Source organism: Gymnogyps californianus, chromosome 11 (genome assembly GCF_018139145.2).
Source record: "Gymnogyps californianus isolate 813 chromosome 11, ASM1813914v2, whole genome shotgun sequence".
In the NCBI taxonomy this organism is placed as follows: Eukaryota; Metazoa; Chordata; class Aves; order Accipitriformes; family Cathartidae; genus Gymnogyps; species Gymnogyps californianus.
The window spans coordinates 11,372,267-11,391,948 of NC_059481.1; the positions used below are offsets into that span (position 1 = coordinate 11,372,267).

Consider the following 19,682-nt stretch of genomic DNA (forward strand, 5'->3'; position numbering starts at 1 on the left):
CCCTTAAAGTGCAGAATTTTTCATTACATCGGGGTAAAAAAGCACTGAACAAAAGTAGTTTGGACTGTATTCTTTGAAAAACAGTTCCTTAATCCCTTTTTGAGTTTTCAGTTCATGTTTTAGTCAGCAAAACAAATTCGCTACTCAATGTTGTAGGCAATGATAACACCAGGGTAAACACAGGAAATGCTTTTATTAATATGATCTAAGCATTTAATTGCCTTCCTTGTAGTTTAATCTTATCTTTACACATTGAAGCAGTGCATATTGTGCATTTCTGATCCTCAAAAGACAGCTTTTCATATGGCATTGTAGAATAAGACATTATCACCAGAAACCTGACAGGCCTGTAATGTTGCTTGTCAGCCGAGGGGCTAGAAAGTTGTTATAATTATGAAGGAGATGTACAAAAGATCATGGTTTGCAAAAGGCAATGCTGAATACCATTTCATAATTAAAGAGAAGGGGTAAAGTCAAGATGTGCCATGAGTTCTGGGTTCCTATGAGAAATAAAGTGTCAGACTTCAATAAACCCCAAAGTAGAGAGTTCAGTCTCCAGATGATACATTTACAATCAGGTTAAAATTAAAGAAACAAGGCTTTAAATTCTGAGTGATAAAAGGACTATAATTAAGAAGCTTAATCCCACATTTTAGGAGCCATGTTTATGATAAACCAATTATCTAGAGCAACAGTTCTTGTGTTGTTAAATTTAAACTTACTTTTTCAAATTACAACCATGTTTCTGTTTGTACTTGTATATGTAAAGAAACATAAACTGAACTAGGAAGGGAAGCTTGGTTTTTTATGAGCTATTTTAGTTTCCTCTCAAGGCAGGTGACATAACACACAGAGCCCCTCCTCTATTCCAGTTCTAGATTAGATTTTTCTTGCTTAAAAAATGTGGGTAGCTAGGATTGCAGACAGTCTAGATTTCAGACCTAGTTTCACCCATGCCTAGTATGTTAATCTCAATCTTTTTCTATCTATATTGCGAATATATCTCCTAATATACTTTAGAACTATGCTTGCGTTTTTTGTGGTAGCACCATACTAATGGCTGAATTTCAAATGTCTTTGTGAAAGCCTGGAGTGAGAGTCTCCCATAATTACAGAATCCATTCCCTTAACACAGAATCTGTTGGGACTTCCTGTCATCCATATGATCTATTTCCATAAGTAAGGCCAGCATTTCATCCCATTTTTCCTTTATTTATCTTTACTACTTCTATTCCTTCTTTTAAAATGTGCTATAAAGCACTGTATGCTGTAGAGAACCCAGAAAAAAGACATGAAAATATGAGTAGGCATAATTATCACTCTTCCATTAGGTTATATAGCTTGCCTCGGGATGTGCTGCTATTTAGGCTGCTAAAGCCAAGAAGCCAGGCTACATTGTTGCACCCCTGTATAAACTCTCTCAAAAGACTGTTCTGCTTCAATCCACACGGCAAATGGTAATACAGTAGGTAACAAGAATACCGCTACATGCATAAGTCCCGAATTAATATCCCATTATGCAGAAAAATAAATAACTAAATAAAATTTCTCTCTCCTTCAAACTTAGATGAAACAAAATATAAGTATTCATTTCAAATATTGTGAGTGTATTTCTTTCAAAACACAATACCTTTCCCAATCCTCTAAGGACCATTTTGCAGTCTGTCTTAGAAATATTGTACTAGGCAGCTAAAAAAAAAATCTTTTAATAGAAAGTGAATTATGTATGTACTGGCATCTTCATCCATAATTTTCTTGCAAAGGCAGAATTGTATAGCACATTTGTTTTAACTAAAATCTGCTACGGGCCAATATCCTAAATTTAGACCACTGACATAGTATATTTTGACTGTGTGTAATTAGTTAATTAGACGTAACAGTAAACTTATGTTGTCTCAGTACAGGAGCATGTCAGAGAAATTTCTACAAGGCTGCTCTTGTGTGACACTAAATTACAGAGGGAATCTCGTTTTATCCTTTTGCTATTTTTAACAAATAGTTGAGAATTGGGATCTCCTTTTCAATCTTGAATTTTCCAGGGATTATAGGCTTTAAAAGTAAATATAATCAAGTGCACAGATATCCTTTAAATATTACCCTGTTTCCTTGTAGATGTTGAAACTGGCAGAGTTTCCTCATGTAATTTGTAAGGCCAACAATTTATTAGTGTATTTTGGACTATTGTCTAAATGGTGTTCTACATTAATTTTTACCAGCAGATCTGCAATTGGGCTCTCATTAACTTTTGTAAAAGCAAACTATATGAAAGAATGCAATTTTAGTACCATATAGGCATATTCCACTTCAACTTTCTCAAGGCCAGGAGCCCTATTTCTCCTTTCTCAGTTTCACATGAGCATGGCACTGTTGCTTTTAGTGGAATCACTTCTGATTTACAGTGGTTGAAACCAGGCTTTAGGGTAGAATAATTGACTTGGTAACAATGTAAAACAATAAGCATCTGCTCTGGTCCCCTCTGTGTAGATTTATATATGATAAGGGTGAGCGCTTGGGAAAGGTGAAGACAGTATTAATATTATTGTGTGTGTTTTTCGATATGCCTTCTGCTTGGTTTTTGAACTTGAGAGGTCTATTGGGAAATTTAAGAACTCTTATCAATTACTCTAATAATAAATTCGTCAAGACACAGCTCTTGTAATACTTTGTTCTTGGTTTTGATTCAATTATTTTGACATTACTGAAATGAACCTAGAAATGTCTCTCCACTGGGGAATACAAAGGCAAAAAGAACAACGTAATAAAGAAGTCATGAAGAAAGGTTTGTGAAGAGCCAAGTGATTCAAGAAACAGACAGCTGGAATGTTTCTCATTTCCTGCTGTCCCATCTCAATATACTTCAAGTGAACCGTATTTTACCATCAGCGTCTTCCATACAACTACAGCAGTTTTGCTCTGATCAGTGATCCTTTGCCTTTTACTGAGCTGAGCATAAAGGATTTTGAAAAGGAGGTGGGGGAAAAAAAAGCTAAGGATTTCTTCAGGGACAAATCATCTTAAAAAACCCTGTGGCTTAGAGGATTACTGGAAAGGTCTGTCTGCTTTTATCTCCTTTTCATGCCATTTGATGGAATGTAAAGAAATTATACTGGAATGAAATAGAGATGATAAAGTTAAGAGAAGATGTAGATGTCTGGTCACTTCTGAATGTGGGACTAAAAAGCTTTGTAACCTTTCACATTATTAGTACAATTAAATTGTATTAATGCAATTGTTCTTAAGTATCAGTTCCTTGTATTCTGTCTTCTACTTTATATCACAGCCTTAGATCAAATCCTGAATGCCTTAATTTAAGGCAGGTGACACTTGTATGGGAATTGGTGTCCATAACAAAATAATTATCTGTACTTGTTCTCTCTCAGTGGAGAAATCTGAAGTTTTGCTGATGATCTGAATGACTCCATGGATGTTTAGATCATATTCTAGTTTTATTGTGCATGGTCCATTACAACTTGGCCTCTTGGACGAAGGAAAGTCTCTGCTCTAGCTCATCTGCATTTCCCATCTTTATATTGTTGCATGATAACAGGGTATGATGGTACTCAATTATGATATGATGGTACTGTAATTGTGTCATGGGCTTTTATTACCTTAGTGGCAGAATTACATGCAGTTAGTTTCACTTTGGATTATTTGTCCTATGTTTTCAATTGTCTTATGATGACTTTATTAGTTAATTCTGACAAATAGGCTCTGGACTGCTTTGGGCAAGGCTACTGTACTGCTGGCTTTCCTGGACACGTCGTCTTTCTCGATGTGAGAAATTCTGCTAGCATGGGATTTTCAGCTTGACAATATTTGACCAGGATTTCTGAGAATCTTGCAGCATGGTCCATACTGTTTGTCTGTGGCTGTAGGTTAGGGGAACTCTGGAAATCTTGGAGTTGTCTAGTTTCTGCTTGAATGCCTTCTGTTGTTCATGGACAGTAGCTGATCTGCTCTGAGCACAACCTACAGACCTGCCATCCACTTTGATGCGAGTACACACAGCAAAGCTGTTACTGTTGTGGTTGCTCACTGAAGTGAGCTAACCCTCTGGTTTACCTGTGCTGCGTGTGCATGGTAGCTCTGTTATGTCCTAGATTCACAGGTTTCACTGAACCTATACTGCATAGTGCATGAGCATGAATTTGTCTGGGGCATCTTCAGTTACTTTATAAACAATAATTTTAGATTCTAATGTGCTTTGAAGTGCACGGTCTCGTGTATTATATAAAGCTAGTGACTTGCTGGATCCTGTAAAGTGTTAATCTGTATGGGAGAAGAGACAACTCTTCTCGGGTTTGCTGTTATACTTAGATTAAGGTATCAAATATAGTTATTTTATGCCTGCGGATAAATGATTTTTTTTATCAGCATACATTTAATTTTAGTTTTTCAAATGAAATAAGAATATATTGGCAAAAACTTAAGATTTCCCACTAGCCTGACTGTACCTCTACAGGTAAGTTGGTCAGGGAAGAAATATGTTTGTAAAAACAAAAACCCTAATTGAAAAGATGATACTCTGACTCTGGAGTCAGGAGTCTCTAGCATAGTGAAAAACACAAAATTAAGGACAAATCTATGTCCATGGTGAAAAATGCTTCCAATCACAAACCTATTATGTATAGCTCAGTATAGTTTGGTACTGCTGTCAGGCTGTTTTGTGGTTTTTTTTGTTTGATTTTTTTTTTTTTTAAACTGAGTTCAAGCACTGAGCTCTCGGAGATAAAATTCTTTCTCTTTTCTATGCATGTCATCTCCATATCAGGTTAAGGTCACTTCAAAGACAGCCCTGGGGACCTTGCATTGTGGCTCTGTGTACATAGAGCTGACCTATTGATAAACAGGAGAGTTTGGTGCTTAGACGTGCCGGTCAGTGGTGGTACAAATATTTACTCAAAAGTGGAAATCAAAACAATACACGAAGACTGAGCTTTGATTTCTTTTGGGACTTGCTTCTTGTCTTCTTTTGGAAAACTCCATTAAAAGCTTTTCTTCCATGAAGTATACTGATGATGCAGTCGATAAGTCAGATCTGAGTGTGCATCTAACAACTAGAAAAAAATTTTTCTGGTTGACAGCTGAGAATTGTTAGAGTAGTAGTGAGATATGGTTAGTGTCATAGCAAACCTACAGATCACCTGCAGCAAATGTAAATAGGTACACTTAGAGAGCCGTTATTTCTTCACATATTCATTGTAAGAGGTGCACTTTGCTATTCACCAGTGTGTAGTGTATGAAGAAAACAGAAATCACTGCCAATGGATACGAGTGATCTGCTTTTCAGATGGGCAAAGACCTTCTCATTTCCTACTCAATATAAAGAGTAGGTACCCAATGGCCCTGTAGTTGAGACCATTAATACTTCATTCTAGTCATGTTCTGCAGTATTACATCAGTGACTTTAAGTGAGTGAATGTAGTTATGTATTTTGACTTGGCCAATTTCTGGCAAAGTAGCTTAATTCCATATAATTTTCTATTTGTTACTATGACTAATTTAATAATGGTTTTTATTATTTTTCAAATTAAACAAAAATAAAGATTCTCACGTGTTGAAGCTGTTGGATTTTTTTAAATTCCCATGAGCAATACACTTCCCCCAAACCAAATCCTGAGGTAGTAGTTTGCTAACAAGTGCTAGTGGTTCTAGACATATCCATGCAACTGTTTTTCTTTTCCTCAAGATAAGTAGAGCTCCTTTCTTCAAGTAGGACACACTGGAAATAAATGACATGCCTCTGTTGTGCCTTTTGTGACATCTATCAAGCTGGTTCTATTGGATCAGTCTAATTTCGTAGATAAGGTCTGACCCACGAATGTGTAAGATCTATATAGCCAGACTAAAGACATTCTTTTTCATATCCCTCTGATTTGCACTCTCAATAGCTTTCTTCCTCCCAGTTATACTTGAAAAAATTAGGATGTTATAGAATCAGAAAGATAAAGTCAATTCCCTGACAGATACGTAATTATTTTATGCAGGGTACTCATGTGTGTTTGTGTGTGTGGTGTAACTTTTTTCTCACTGTCTTGCTTCTCACAATGATTTTGACAAAGAAAGTAATTGCAGACAACACTAAAGAGTCTATAAATTGTTCCAAAGCCAAATCTTGTTGTAAACGAGCTCATAAGAAATCAGGAGCTTTGGAGATTATTTCTGTCCTTAGATGTTTGGCTTAATGACTTGTTTCCAGTGAACCATTCCTTGTGCCTCTGGAGTTCCCATAGAGGAAATTAAGCATTGAATTTTTAGTGCTAATTTTTTTCATTTTCCACCTGCAATCCTAGTTGCAATTTTCAAAGTTTGCTTCCAGTGAGAATGGAAGCATAGGTTAAAATAGAAAAAGAGTTAAAATTAATACAAGTAAGGGTCATAACTCAACACTAAGGAGTGGTTCGAACTGAAGCAGAGAGTTATGTTAGGACTGAAGTCTGCTGTCAAAAAAAAAAAAAATTCTTTCAGAAGGAATTTTCTGCAAAGGTAAGATTTAGAACTCCTTCAGTGCAGCTCAGAGACTGCTTTGCAGCACGCTAACCTGAGGATGAATCCTAAAAGTAATCAATGAGGAGAGATTGATAGAGTCAGGCTGGAAATCAGGTGCTTTGCTGTGCTCCACTGCATATTTGACTGGGACCTTGGTATTTGCTTTCTGTCTGCTCTCAAGTTACCTCAGGAACAAGAGGGCAGCAGGGATGTGCTGTGTGAATTGATCTAGGAGCAGCAGCCTTCTCTGGGCTGTTTTGTTTCCTGGCAGGGGACAGGAACTTGATCTTGTGTTATGTCCTGAATATACCAAACCAGTGGGGTTCTAGAAGTGTTAAACCTGCTGCATGTGTGTGGGATTGCTTCAGTGGAAGAAATGTCAGGAGTAGGTCTAACTGAGTGGCAGAGCAGGACTGTAGTTTATGACTGAGCCTGCTGCTTGCATATGCATTATGCTTTCATTAGTATATAAGTAGATTTACCAGAGCAATAACTTTAGGATCTGGCTTATTATCTTTCTCACCTGAGATTTCTTCCATTGTTATCACTCAACCAGTTATTCTTGCAGTAACACAGTTCTGTATAAATTATTTTAATTTTTTATGTTTCTTATAATGCTTTTGAGCCTTAACTGCTGTATCAATAAGATATTTTACTGACCCTGTACCAAAAAAGTTGGGTCTTATTAAGCTTCTTGAAGACCTGTGTACTATTGCAGGTCTGTAACGGTTAATGGTTGAGTTTGTTAGTTCTCATGATCTGTTAGAAGAATCCCTGTTTCTTTGTTACTTGAAATGAAGATAAATCAGTTCTTGCTTCACAGTGGTGTGGTGTCACGATGTAACTGTATGCTGGATATTTTATGCAAGACACTGAGATTTGTTAGGTTACTTTGTTTTGTTTGGGTCTAGAGATGGGCAAGATGAAGCAGAAATAAGCAGTTCTAAGTTCTACTGTCTGCTGTTAGATTCTGTCCTGCAAGAATGCATTTTGGTAGCAAGCACACCATAATCTGTCATTCCACATGCACTGAACAGAAGACTGGCAATTTTCCTATGTACCGCGCTTCAGGTTCACAGAGTGCTTTGTAGATGATGGGTGATCCTCATAACAGCTCTGTAAAACAGGAAATCAAAGGTACTATTAGTCACATGTCAAGTGGGAAAGCAGGGCCCTGAGGCAACTGATGCTGCAACTGTGAGTTCCATCTAAAGCAGCCTGGCTGAGGCTGCACTTGTTGAGTTTTACTTTCTATAAAGTTAGGTGGGTTTTTTTTCTCTTCAAGGAGGTAGTGGTTTTCCATTAATCTTGGTTTCTTTCTTGAGAGTTGGAGGCATTGGAAGAAAGACAAAAATTAAAAGCTAATTAAAATAAAAGGAAACAAATCATCCAAGTTTTCTTCTGTGACTCTTCTGAGGGTGAAATACATTTGAGGCAGCTCAGGGGTGCAGGGAAAAGAAGTGTCCTTTAAAATCCAGTTTCGAAGTAATCTCTTTTTTTTTTTTTTTTTTTCCTTTCAATAAATCAGCGTTATTCCAGCAAACTCTGTGCTCCAAGCAGTAGGATGCAATCTGCCTTTCCAGAGACATCTAGCAGTTCCCATCCAAGCCTGCACTGGTGGGGCCGCAAGCCCAGGCAATCAGCATTGCTGAAGACTAGGCTAAGTGCGCTCAGTAAATGGAGATTGCTCAAGTGAAAGGAACAGAGATTCACCCTGTGTGCCCGGTACACTGTGAGACCACTAGAGACACTGGTATATCTTAATACTGGCCCAGGGCTCTTTTCTGATTCTTTCTTTCTTTGTTTCTTCCTGTATTAGGTAATGGAGAGGTAATTGAACAAGAGCAAATCTGTCTGAATATGTTATGGAATTAGATGGCCTGTATATAAAAAGATTTTGCCTGTTCTCTTTCTTGTTGCCCAAATTTCTGAGATATTTGGGAAATCTGCAGTTCAAGTGAACTATGTTCACACTTTAGGTGTTAATTTTAATATGCATGTCATGTTTGAAAATGTCAGCAGAAAAGACTGAATAATACTTGTTGCGTATAAATCTGAAGTACATAATTGCTCCAGCTGACATGTATGAATGCACTTTCATTATCGTGTCAAGAGGACACTTTGTGCTTGCAAATGAACAATGTTTGGGGTTGGCAATAAAACGGGAAGCACTTAAATAAAGTTTATTACAGCTTTTTAGAAAAATGTAATTATGAAGTGTTCATACTGAATGAGAACACTGTTTTTGAATTGTTAACTTTAATATGAAAATGGAGTTATGGTTTAAAGGGGAAGACTGCATGGTGTTCAGGGTTTACTAAAGTGAGCACAATACAGATGTGAAATAATGCTATTTGATTTGCATGCCCACACAATATTCAGTGGGTATGCGAGCTGGTTCCACAAACCAGCCAAGGACTAGCAACCCCCTACACCCTCTTAATTCAGTCCACTTAATTTAGTGACCACAGATGGGAAATACACGTCTAAATGTAGAGAACCAACCTGAGAATCCAAGGTAAAGTATCTAATGCTGCAGTTAAATCTAACCAGTAATACTAACATTTATCTGCAGAAAAGATTCTCTGTTTAAAAACTAAAAAAAACCCAACCAAAGAACCAAACAAAAAAAATCCCAAACCACCAAAAAATGTTTATTGAATAATGATGAAATGCAGTAGTACTAAAAGTTTCATTCAGTATCCATACACTACCTTATCTTACAGACAGGGAAACTGAGGAAGGGATAGTAAGGCAAGGACTGTTACACTGGGATGTTCATTAAAAGTTTTTTGGAAACTTCTAATATTCATTGGTGCTAATGGACCTCTGGCCTGTTTTGTGGCTCTCTGTAGCTGTGACGTATTACAGAGAACTAAATAGGGATTTATATGTCTAACATAATCCAACAAATAAAATTATTTGAGTTCTAAACATAGCTTTCCAACTTGCATGGGGCAAATGCATCCAAAACTTCTGTAAATTCCAAGGCATCAGAGGTGGTACTCAAATCTATGAGCTGCTGGCTACCAGCCTTGTGTCTGGTCTATTTATTACACAGAACACATGAGTTAGGCTATGATTCTGACTTGTGTGTTGCTCTTTAAATCAAGGACTGTTGAATTATGGATTGTAATCTCTGTAAAAGCACTGGATGAGTCTCCTGTGTAATCTGTTAATGTCACCTCTGCTGTAGAGTTAGGCAGTGTAGGGAAATGTAGGATATGAAGCACCAGCTGGATGAAGTAGGAGAGGTGCTGGAGGGTGTAGTCACAGCTGGTGGTGGACATAGCAGTCAGCAGCAGCTGGCAGGACCTGGAGATACACCCATCTGGGGGCTGGAGACAGAGTTTAGCCTGGGAAGCTGGAAAATGTATTGATTCATCACCTCCACAAGACACCCTCTGCCAGCAAGACTGTGATGGAGCCTCTGGCATCAAATGAAAGCTGAAGCCCTGAGGAAGCACAGATGGCAGTATTATTTTTCACTGTGATGAATTCCCTCTTGTAGGTACTTTTTGCACACCTCCATGCTAGCAGGAGTGAATCTAATCCACACTGCATTCAGCAGTTAACAGGAACCTGTTTAACTCTAATGTCTTTTGCAATTATTCAGTATTTCTATTGCTACGTAAAGATAAGCTACTATTAAGAGAATGCTCTCCAAACAAGAATTTCCCAATTCCATGTTTTCCTTTGCTTTTTAAGAGATTTTCAGAAACTCCAGCCATGCTGCTGTGTTTAAAAGAATAGTGATTGTCCCAGCAGTGAGGGAGATTTTGCACAAAGGAAGTAATAATTCAAGTCATGTGAAAGCTTCGCTATCCCTTTACAGAAAGAGTTTAGATGTATTTCCCTGTAGCTCCTGTATTTTTGTTTGCGTTTAAAAAACAATGTAACTTTAGTGTGTCTCCTACTTGTCTACAGACACATTTCTGCTGTTTATTTTCTTTCTTTTTTTTCTTTAGGTAATAAGAAAAATAAAATAAAACCAGTTTAAAAGTCTTTCCTCCTCTTTTGGACAGGAACTTCTCAATGAAATCTTGTCTGCTCTGCAACTTCCCTCTAATGTGCTTTCTCTGGTTTCGACAGCCTCTTGGAGGTTTAAGGATGCTCATATAAGTATTTTCCGGCAATCCTCATGCCTGCAAAGTGGTACTTGTAGTATGAGTGCTGCCATTCAGTGAAGATTCTCATAAGAAAAGATTTCTTGTGATGTCCATAGAATCGCCTATCTTCCAATAGCCTCAAACCTGTAGGGTATCAAGGGAGTTCTAGAAAAGTGAGATGCTGCGTATAGCTGTATGGGATCGCCCTCTCATTTTCAAGCTGTTAAACTAACAACAAAGAATTCTGGTTCCTATCTGTGTTTCTTTATGTCTGTTATTTCTTTCTGGTATGCCAAAATCTCACTCTCTGGTGAGAGCTGATGGTAGCAAATCAGGAAAATTTGTTTAAAATAACTTAATTATAATACTTTTTTTCTTTCATACTTAATTACCTGTGCAACTAAAGAGAGGCAATCCTCTCATAGAGCTAATTATATTTCCCTCGCTGAATCAAGCAGTAGATGCAGGGATAGAAAATACAATAATCCCCTTAATGAAAGTTGGGGTTTATTACTAAACATATAATCTTTTCCAAGATTGTGTATTAAGTATCTAACTTAAACTGGTTGAAGCAAAGCTATGTAGCACTGGAGCTCTCTCTCCATCCTTAACTTGCATGGTATATGTGCAGTACATTGTCCCTGAGATCTCAGACAAGATTTGTACTATGGGTTTTAAGCATAGTAATAAGTAAAAATAGAGCCGCACTTGGCTCTCAGTATTATTTGTGGTTTTGGATTAGATAGAACTTCTGTAAACTACTGGGTTTTGTGTGCATTGCCAACTATTGCATGTTAATTTAAATCAAAATAAGAGACAATAGGTACGGGCCTCTCTTGATGTAGCAATACCAGGTGTGCTATTGTAAGGCCAAGGAATTGGCGAAAAAAATTCTGTTGACCTCATAATGTTCCTACAGTCTGAAAGGAAAGCTGCTCCCCACCCCCAAAGTCTGGTTTCGAACTGCTGGACCACTTCTGTTGTTTTTTTTTAATGGATGCTGTGAATAAACCTTTAGAAATAAAAAATGATCTTTCATGTCCACACAGACATACCTTCGCACACTACTGACTGACTGGGATTTGCAATGGTGTTGGTGTCGATGCTAGAGGAGGCACCTCCATCTCACAAAAAAGGGAAAAATTCTGCTGGCTTTATGAAGTGGCTCTGTGGATGTGATGTCTTACTGCTCATGATATAATGTCAATGGAAGTCAAATGTTTCCAATGAAACAGGCACTGACATAATGCAAATTAATCATTACAGTTCTAAGTGTATGACAGTGGACTTGTGTTAGCAGCCTGATGCTAAAGAGCGCTTGTATCTACTTTTAAAATCAGATGATAGACAACTGAGTTTTATTTTTAATTTCAATAAGAAGGAGGTGGTTTATTTAGCATGGGCTGAATGTACCCCAGATAATATTTTAAAGTTTTGCTTTGTTTTTTTGTCAGGAGCAGGTCAAACACATATATTCATGGATCTAATAAGACGAGTAGTAATAATTCTGTTGATTTCACTGAACTACAGATTTATTCATCATGTGTGGAGAATTCCTACAGTGGCAGAGAAGTTGATGTTATTTTTTCAATAGCTATAAAATGCTTTTGTGTTATTACATTTTTGGACACACCACAGCACTGGAAAGAATGTGATGCATCATTTATTCATGTGAGCTGGTTATTTTGAAACATACTGTTAGGTTTCTTACCATAAAATAATGGCATGGACTTGGAGATGAGAAGTTCAGGTTCACTTTGCAGAGAAGCTGCTTGTTGAAACAAATACCACTATATGTTGTGATTTTTATCTGCAACAGTAACATGAATCCCAAACTTTTAAGACCACAAGGGACCTTTGCATCTAGGCCAACAATCTCCACAGCCCTATAGATAGACTTTGCCCATTGGTACTTGTGGCTGGCTCAGTGGTTTGACTAGAGGATACCTGTTAGACAGGGTTCAGTTATATCTTGAGGTAAAGGCTCTAAATGATAAAGAAATCATCTCATTCTTGGGTGAGGTAGACTAATGTCTAATCTTCCTGTGAAAATTTTGCACCTTTTTTTTTTTTTTTTTAAACTTGAACTCTGCTGACTCCATTTTCCTTCCATGTGGTTTTATTATGCTGTTGCCTGTAACTTCAGAAAGTATCAATGCAGACCCAGGAATTCAGTGTTTCTGATGTTTACATTTCTATAATTCTCACTTTTTGAGATAGTGACAGTGAATTACAGTGTAGCTTTAACACCAGACAAATGGCAGACTTGGTGGTAAGTGTGTGGACTTAAGCCTTCATAGAAAACCCACAATACCATCAGATGGTGCCATTCTTTGTTTCTAAACAGTCTGAGGAAAAAAAACCAAAACCAAATCTATTTCTATAAGAAGATTATTACATCATGTGTATTTATACCAAAAGGCATAAAAGAACATGAACATATAGTCCCACACAAGATATTGCTCTGCTGTTTACAGGAAAGATTCAAGACTAGTCTATTGGAAATATAATAGTCACAGAGAAAGAATGGCTGCAACACTAGGTATTAGCTTAATGATTGTTTGTGTGTTTAATTATTTCATTATTAGCCCCTACTGTGCACTCAGCATTTGTGAGAAGAGTGAGAGATTCATGGATACAATCTTTCACTTCACACTAAAGAAGAAAGATTACACTGCCTCAAAATTTAGTTAGTTTTCTGCACATGGACTTGTATGGAAAATGAAGGGTATCACATGCAATTCTCCATTGGCAGAAAAAGGAGAAGGGAATGACTATTTTGCTTTGGGACAGAAGAAACTGGAAGCACACAATCTCTATAGACATGTAAATAATCTGTTTATTTCACCTGCAAGAACACATAGGAAAGCGTAACTAAATTATAACTGGTATGCTGTGCGGATTTAATTACAAATTGATTAGGGGTTTGCAAAAGAGTTGTTCAATTCTTTACTCTTTTAAAGTGTTATTTTAGATTGCTTTAATAAGTTCTGTCATGACAAAAGCAGGTATGAAAATGTCAGTCATAGCTCAGCTTTTTGCAAAGTCTAATGTGTTTTCAGGTGTTTTAAATGTGAATTCAGCACATTCCTATGGTTAATTTCACCATTAGCTAATGTTTTAGATAAACCTAAGGAAAGGATGATAAAAAAGGTTAAAATTAAAGTAGAACAAGTAATGTCCAAACAAGACTGTTTTGAGAAGGGAGCCAGGTAATTGCTATACTTTCTTCTTAATTCTGTCTTGCATCCGAATTCCAGAGAGAATGAGAATGAGACCACTTCATTTCATAGTTGTAGTGTCAACCCTGGTCATTTGATCCCCGAGTAGCTTGTGTCTAATACCAATGCAGAGTTCTTGCAAAAGGGGATATCTTACTTTCTAAGATGGGCTGAAGGCGTGGAATAAATATTTTCCTGTGGCTTTTGTTTGGGGTTTTTTTGTTTGTTTTGTTGGGGTTTTTTTTGGTGGTATTCAGGAGTTTGGATTAGTTTTTTATTTGGCTGAAAATTGAAGAAATGGAGCATGCCAGATTTCTGTTCTATCAAGAATATGAAACCATGTAGTTATCAGTTCAGCTTTTCACCACTAAACCCCCACAGGCAGCTACTGATTTTAAAAGCGTAGAATCTTAAGACGATTATAAATTCTGAACTGACCAAGCAAATTGAAGGAATACTTTAATTCCATATATCGGTTCTAATGTTCTTCTGGTCAGATGTTTCATAGTTTATCTGTGACCCTAGTTAACCTTAAATATCAATTCTGATATTGCACCACTGGAAGATGTCAGTGAGCATGAAACATGGTGATAGTGGTAAGTGAAAATCGAGCTATGGAATTTGGGCAGAGCGGAAAACAATGTGGGCTGAACAGTGGTTATTGAGATGATCAGAGCTAAAGAAGCTAGGTAAGAGGCATGAGAGTGTGCTTCAGTAGTTGAACCATAAAAAGAGAAAGAGGAAAGAAACGTTTTCCAGATTTCAGCACTGCGGGAAAAGGAAAGCCGGGAGGAAGCAGGTCTGCGTGAGTGGGAGGATGGCTGTAAATAGGGAGTTTTCAGCGTCAGGTTTGGTTTGTACAAGAAGGTTGCCAACCACTAGGCTGATGTGGCAAGCAGGTAATGTTTGAGACGTGCAAGACTGAATAGGACTGGTGCGATGCAGAAAGGTATATTATTAACGTAGAACACACACTGTACTTTAAAACAACTTGCGACTACTGTGTAGATCCCCTTTGTTCTGTGCTACCTCTCTAAAGCTGATGTATCTTGTTTTGAAAGTATACTTGCCTCATTTGACTGTTATCACCAAGCTGGCATAGTGTGTGTCATAACGTGACATCAGTGACAGCACTGCCAAACTAGAGGGAATCTGCTTTTCCTACACCTTAAAGTATCATCTGCCTAGAGACTTGCATGGTGAACTCATGGCTCTCGGTAGACTGTTTTCTGGCTCCCAGACCATAATTATCAGCGGCAACAATTATCGGTGACAATATGGTAATTCTTAATGCTAAACATTTTGTACAGGAAACTAAAATTACACGCTGGAGTTTAGAAGTCAAAGTAAATAAAGATTCCTCCGCCTCCCCCCGCCTAATGTTGCCAGTTTCTGTCACTGTCTACGCATGGTACTTGTTAGGCCACCTGGCACGCTGAGAAGAATGTAAAGGAACTTCGGACATGTCTAAAATTGTGAATGTCCTCTATTCATGAAGATGATTATGATGTCTAGTGCAATTTATTCCCACCATGCCTTAGCTTTTGGAAGATATGTTGACAGTACAAATCTGTGTTGAGGATTTTTGAATTAGTAATTTACAGAGTATTTGTGGGTACTGACTAATAGCAAGCAGAAAGTTGCTTTTCTGGCAAACTGATTAAGAGAAACATCAGAGGGCTAGGAAGACAAGAAAGAAAACATAAGGAGAAAACAGAGAGGTGAATCTGAATGCTCCATTTTGAGCACTAGTGTTTTGTTATGGTAAGTTTTATGGAAAATCATATATTATTAAGGTGGAACGTTAGATTCCATGGTAATCATAGACAAATTATGAAGAGTTTATTATAAGGCAGTTTTCTATTTTAAAACAACATTTTATATATAAAGGGAGTATGGCAAATGCTCAGTTCCTTTCCGATTTGGAATTTTGGGACAAAACATGCTTTTATTAACGAACACCGATTGATCAAAGTAAAACAATTCTGTGAAAATGTTTCAGAGGTGTTGAACTTCTGTCTCAATGCAGATTGCTTTCTGTCAGAAATCTGCATGGTTTTCTCGAAGTTTTCTGTAGGGCCAAATAGTCTGGAAATGTTCTTTGCCGATGGGATGAAAACCATTACCAGGAGAAAAATAAAAATTCAAGTAACTCCAGTCTTTCTGAAATGAAAAGAGTTTATGGAAAATGTCAGAAAAGTCCATTTCATATTCAACTAGCATAAGATACAAATTCCAAGAGTTGAATTAATGTTGTGAATCAGAAAATCATAGGTCAGGCTTTTGATCTTTTGTTTGTTTATATGCAGAAAAGATACCCTCTGACTTCTAAACTCCTTATGATTTTCCTAACATTGTTTCATATGTTAATTTCTGTGGCATTTGGGCTGCTCACCTGTTCTCTGCTGACCTAGTTAGAATGATGATATAAATTTGGTATATTGTGTTTGTTATTTCTGATTAGCTGGGATGTAATCACTCCTTGAACAAATCTCATCAAGTGACTCGAGAATGAGTTGCATTTAGCTTGAACAAACAGAGAATAAATCTGTATCTCTGATTTCGCTCATCCATTTTGATCATCCCGTTCACCTGAATTCAGTATCTGTTTGCCATATTGAAGTATTCTTTCATTTTTGATTCAAAGGCTGCTCAGCTCATACGTAATGGAATAAAAATACCAAAGTCTGAAGTAGACATGGGTAGGAATTCTATACTTGTTCACCCCTGAAGCCCCTGGGGTTAGAAAAACGCTTAAACTTAGTTGAAGTAATTTTTTTCCCCCATATGTGTAGAGATCGAAAACAGTTACTTCAGTCTCCCCTCAAATTAACACTAGGAATGAGGTCTCTGACACTTTGTGATTCAGCCTGATGCTTTGCAGTACGTAGGGAGCTTTATTCAGTCCTGTAAAGACTTTAATTTCTAGTGTCCCATGCCCAGTCAACAATATTTCCTTGTTGTGTAGTTGTAGCCAAGCACTTTTCAGTAATCATACTAGTGACTACAAGTACAAAAAACAACTGAACAATGCCAGGTAAATTTGGCTTACTCAGTACTTTATATTAATGATAGTGCACAATGGCACAAACCTGTTAACATTTGACTTGCATTCTTAGCTCTTTTCAGCACTGTGAAAATACTGTCCCATGTTGCATGCATTTGTTTTAAAGGCATTTTGAAGTTCTAACTGTACAATGATGTGTATCTGTACTAAGGCTTTTGCGTATGAGGCTGATTCGTTCTCACCGAATGAATGAACAATTATGTCCTCAAAAGAGGATTTAGAGAGAGATACAGTATTAGACAAGATTGGAAATAACACATTGGTAGTGAAGGATGTTGAATTACACAAATTGACTCCCACAGTGTATTCCTGCTTAATGATTTTGGCCATTACAATGAAATACTTTATTAAGGGAATAAAAGATTGTCAATAAGGTATTTAAGCCTCCACTGCTGAACCTAGAAAACTTATATTTTACCTTTTAATAGCGAATAAGATACTTCACCTTATCAAACTGCAATAGGTTAGGAGAAAAACTCTGTTCCTTTAGTGTTGTATATCAGCCTTAGGGTGAAGGTGGAGTTAAATTCCTCTGCCTAATGCACATTTGTTCTCATCATAAAGCTAATCTTGTAATTTCTCACAGGACTGGCAATCTTGGGAGAAATGAGCTAGTACTGAGGTTAAATTACCTCTCACCCTAAAGGAGGCAAAGGATATTCTTGGATGAATGGCCCAGCATGATACACATTATAGATAACTAAGGTGTTGTATAATACAAGTCTTGGCTTTTGGCTATGGAAAGAGCTTTAGTCCTGCTTCTAGTAGCATAACTGTCTGGAAAATAATTCAAGGCTTTTTGGAATAATTCAGTTTTACTGGAAGTCTTTAAAATCAGACTGTCCCATTTTATATTGTCTGTTGACTACCTATCTCAGAATTTTCAGTAATCACTCCATTAATGCAGGGACTTTCTAGCTGAAGAATGTACAGTGTTTTTTAATGAAATGTGCACTATACTGGAATTTAAGTACTGTTTTTTGATTTATGCAACAATAAGTGATAAAATCCCTTTTTTAAACAGAGCAATCGATCTAAAATTTTTAAAGCCCTCACAGGGATGCTTACAGGTTTAAAGACAAGAAACTGTGTAATGCTTTCAGTGATAACTTAAAATTAAATTATTGAAATGAATGAATCTAAGAAAAGGTAGATAAAACCCACAAATTTGTTTAAAAGAGATTTTGCAGTCTTTCTTGATTATTGTTTCTCGAAAGCACTGATTCTTCTTTTCTGAAACAGACTAAATTGTAATAAAGTATAGAGCTGTAGAAGGGGTTGAATAATAATCCTTGAATAACTTATTTAATGCCTATTACAGAATTACTTTTATCTTGTAGTAGATTATTTTTCATTATTTTCACCCAGTCCATGTGAGAATGGCAAGAAATTGCTAGCTCAGCAGAAAGCAAGAATATTAAAATATATGAGTGGTTATTAAAAGCCTTAAGAAAGGGAAGTATTTCAAGAAAAAGTCTGGATTGAAAGAAATTAAAGTGCCTATCAAAATTATTAAGATAACACAACTGTGGCTCATAGTTCAAAAAGTCAAGTGTTTCTTGAGAGTGCAATATCCCTTCATTTGCTAGTAGTGCAGAATTAAGGGGAGAGATCCACTTTACTCAGTGCTCTTTGATGTATCTGTGAAAAAACTGGATGAATTCAGCAAGTTTTTTGGATATGTTTTGGTTGGAGATAGAAGACATGGTGCTCAAAATGGCAGAGAACTTAATAGAAGCAAGATAAATGGCATACTTAGCCAGTGAAATTATAACTATAAAATGGGCTGTAGGCTGGTAAGAAGGTCTTACAAAGTAGTTGGCAATCACAGATATCAGCAACTTTTGTATAAATGTATAGAAACATTAATTAAAAATAATGGTTTTGAGGGATCAGGTAAATTAAGGAGCTGGAATATATTGATGTTGATTTTAATCTCTTGATTAGTTCTGAATCACTTTTGGAAAATCCTTATCTGCAGATATATATATATATGTTGACAGTATGATCCACAGTTTTATGTTGATGTGAGAGTTTGATACTTATTAAGAAGTCGTAGAACAAGCAAATCAATTGTAGAATGTAGTATTGAGATGAATTTTGGGGCCAGTAAGGGCCCATGTAAAAATAAGAGTAATAAGGAACTGAATTTCTGTTAAGAACCAAATAATAATAATTGTACTGAAATGGCAGCAAATCCAGTGAACAAGATAAATAGAGGACACTTATTTGTGAGAGCGAACCTTACTGTTGCCCAGAAAAAAGACAGAATAACTTATTTTAGACAAGAGAAGAGCTCTCAGTATGGTTTTTCAGCAGTAGGAAAGACATGCCTTGTATTGCATTTGCGTGGCAAGGTTTTGGTAGCAGGGTGGCTACAGGGGTGGCTTCTGTGAGAAGCTGCTACAAGCTTCCCCTATGTCCGATAGAGCCAATGCCACCGGCTCCAAGTGGGACCCGCTGCCAGCCAAGGCTGAGCCCATCAGCGATGGTGGTAGCGCCTCTGGGATAACATATTTAAGAAAGAGAAAAAGTTACTGTGCAGCAGCAATTGCAGCCAGAGAGAAGAGTGAGAATGTGTGAGAAGAACAACTCCGCAGACACCAAGGTCAGTGAAGAAGGAGGGGGAGGAGGTGCTCCAGGCTCAGGAGCAGAGATTCCCTTGCAGCTCGTGGTGAAGACCCTGGTGAGGCAGGCTGTCCCCCTGCAGCCCATGGAGGTCCACGGTGGAGCAGATATCCACCTGCAGCTCGTGGAGGACCCCACACTGGAGCAGGTGGATGCCTGAAGGAGGCT

The 19,682-nt window shown here is 37.3% G+C and overlaps 1 long non-coding RNA gene across 2 annotated transcripts in view; it reads left to right on the top strand.

Moving 5' to 3' along the window:
* Positions 1–19,682, top strand: part of LOC127020667 (uncharacterized) — a 67,727-nt gene that overhangs the window by 13,607 nt on the left and 34,438 nt on the right. Inside the window, exon 4 of one of the 2 annotated variants that reach the window (XR_007767099.1) lies at positions 8,018–8,854. The exons of the other annotated variant lie outside the window; for it this stretch is intronic. This is a non-coding gene — a long non-coding RNA (uncharacterized LOC127020667). Of the gene's footprint in view, positions 1–8,017; positions 8,855–19,682 lie in introns of those variants that run through there. 2 annotated transcript variants of the gene reach the window in all.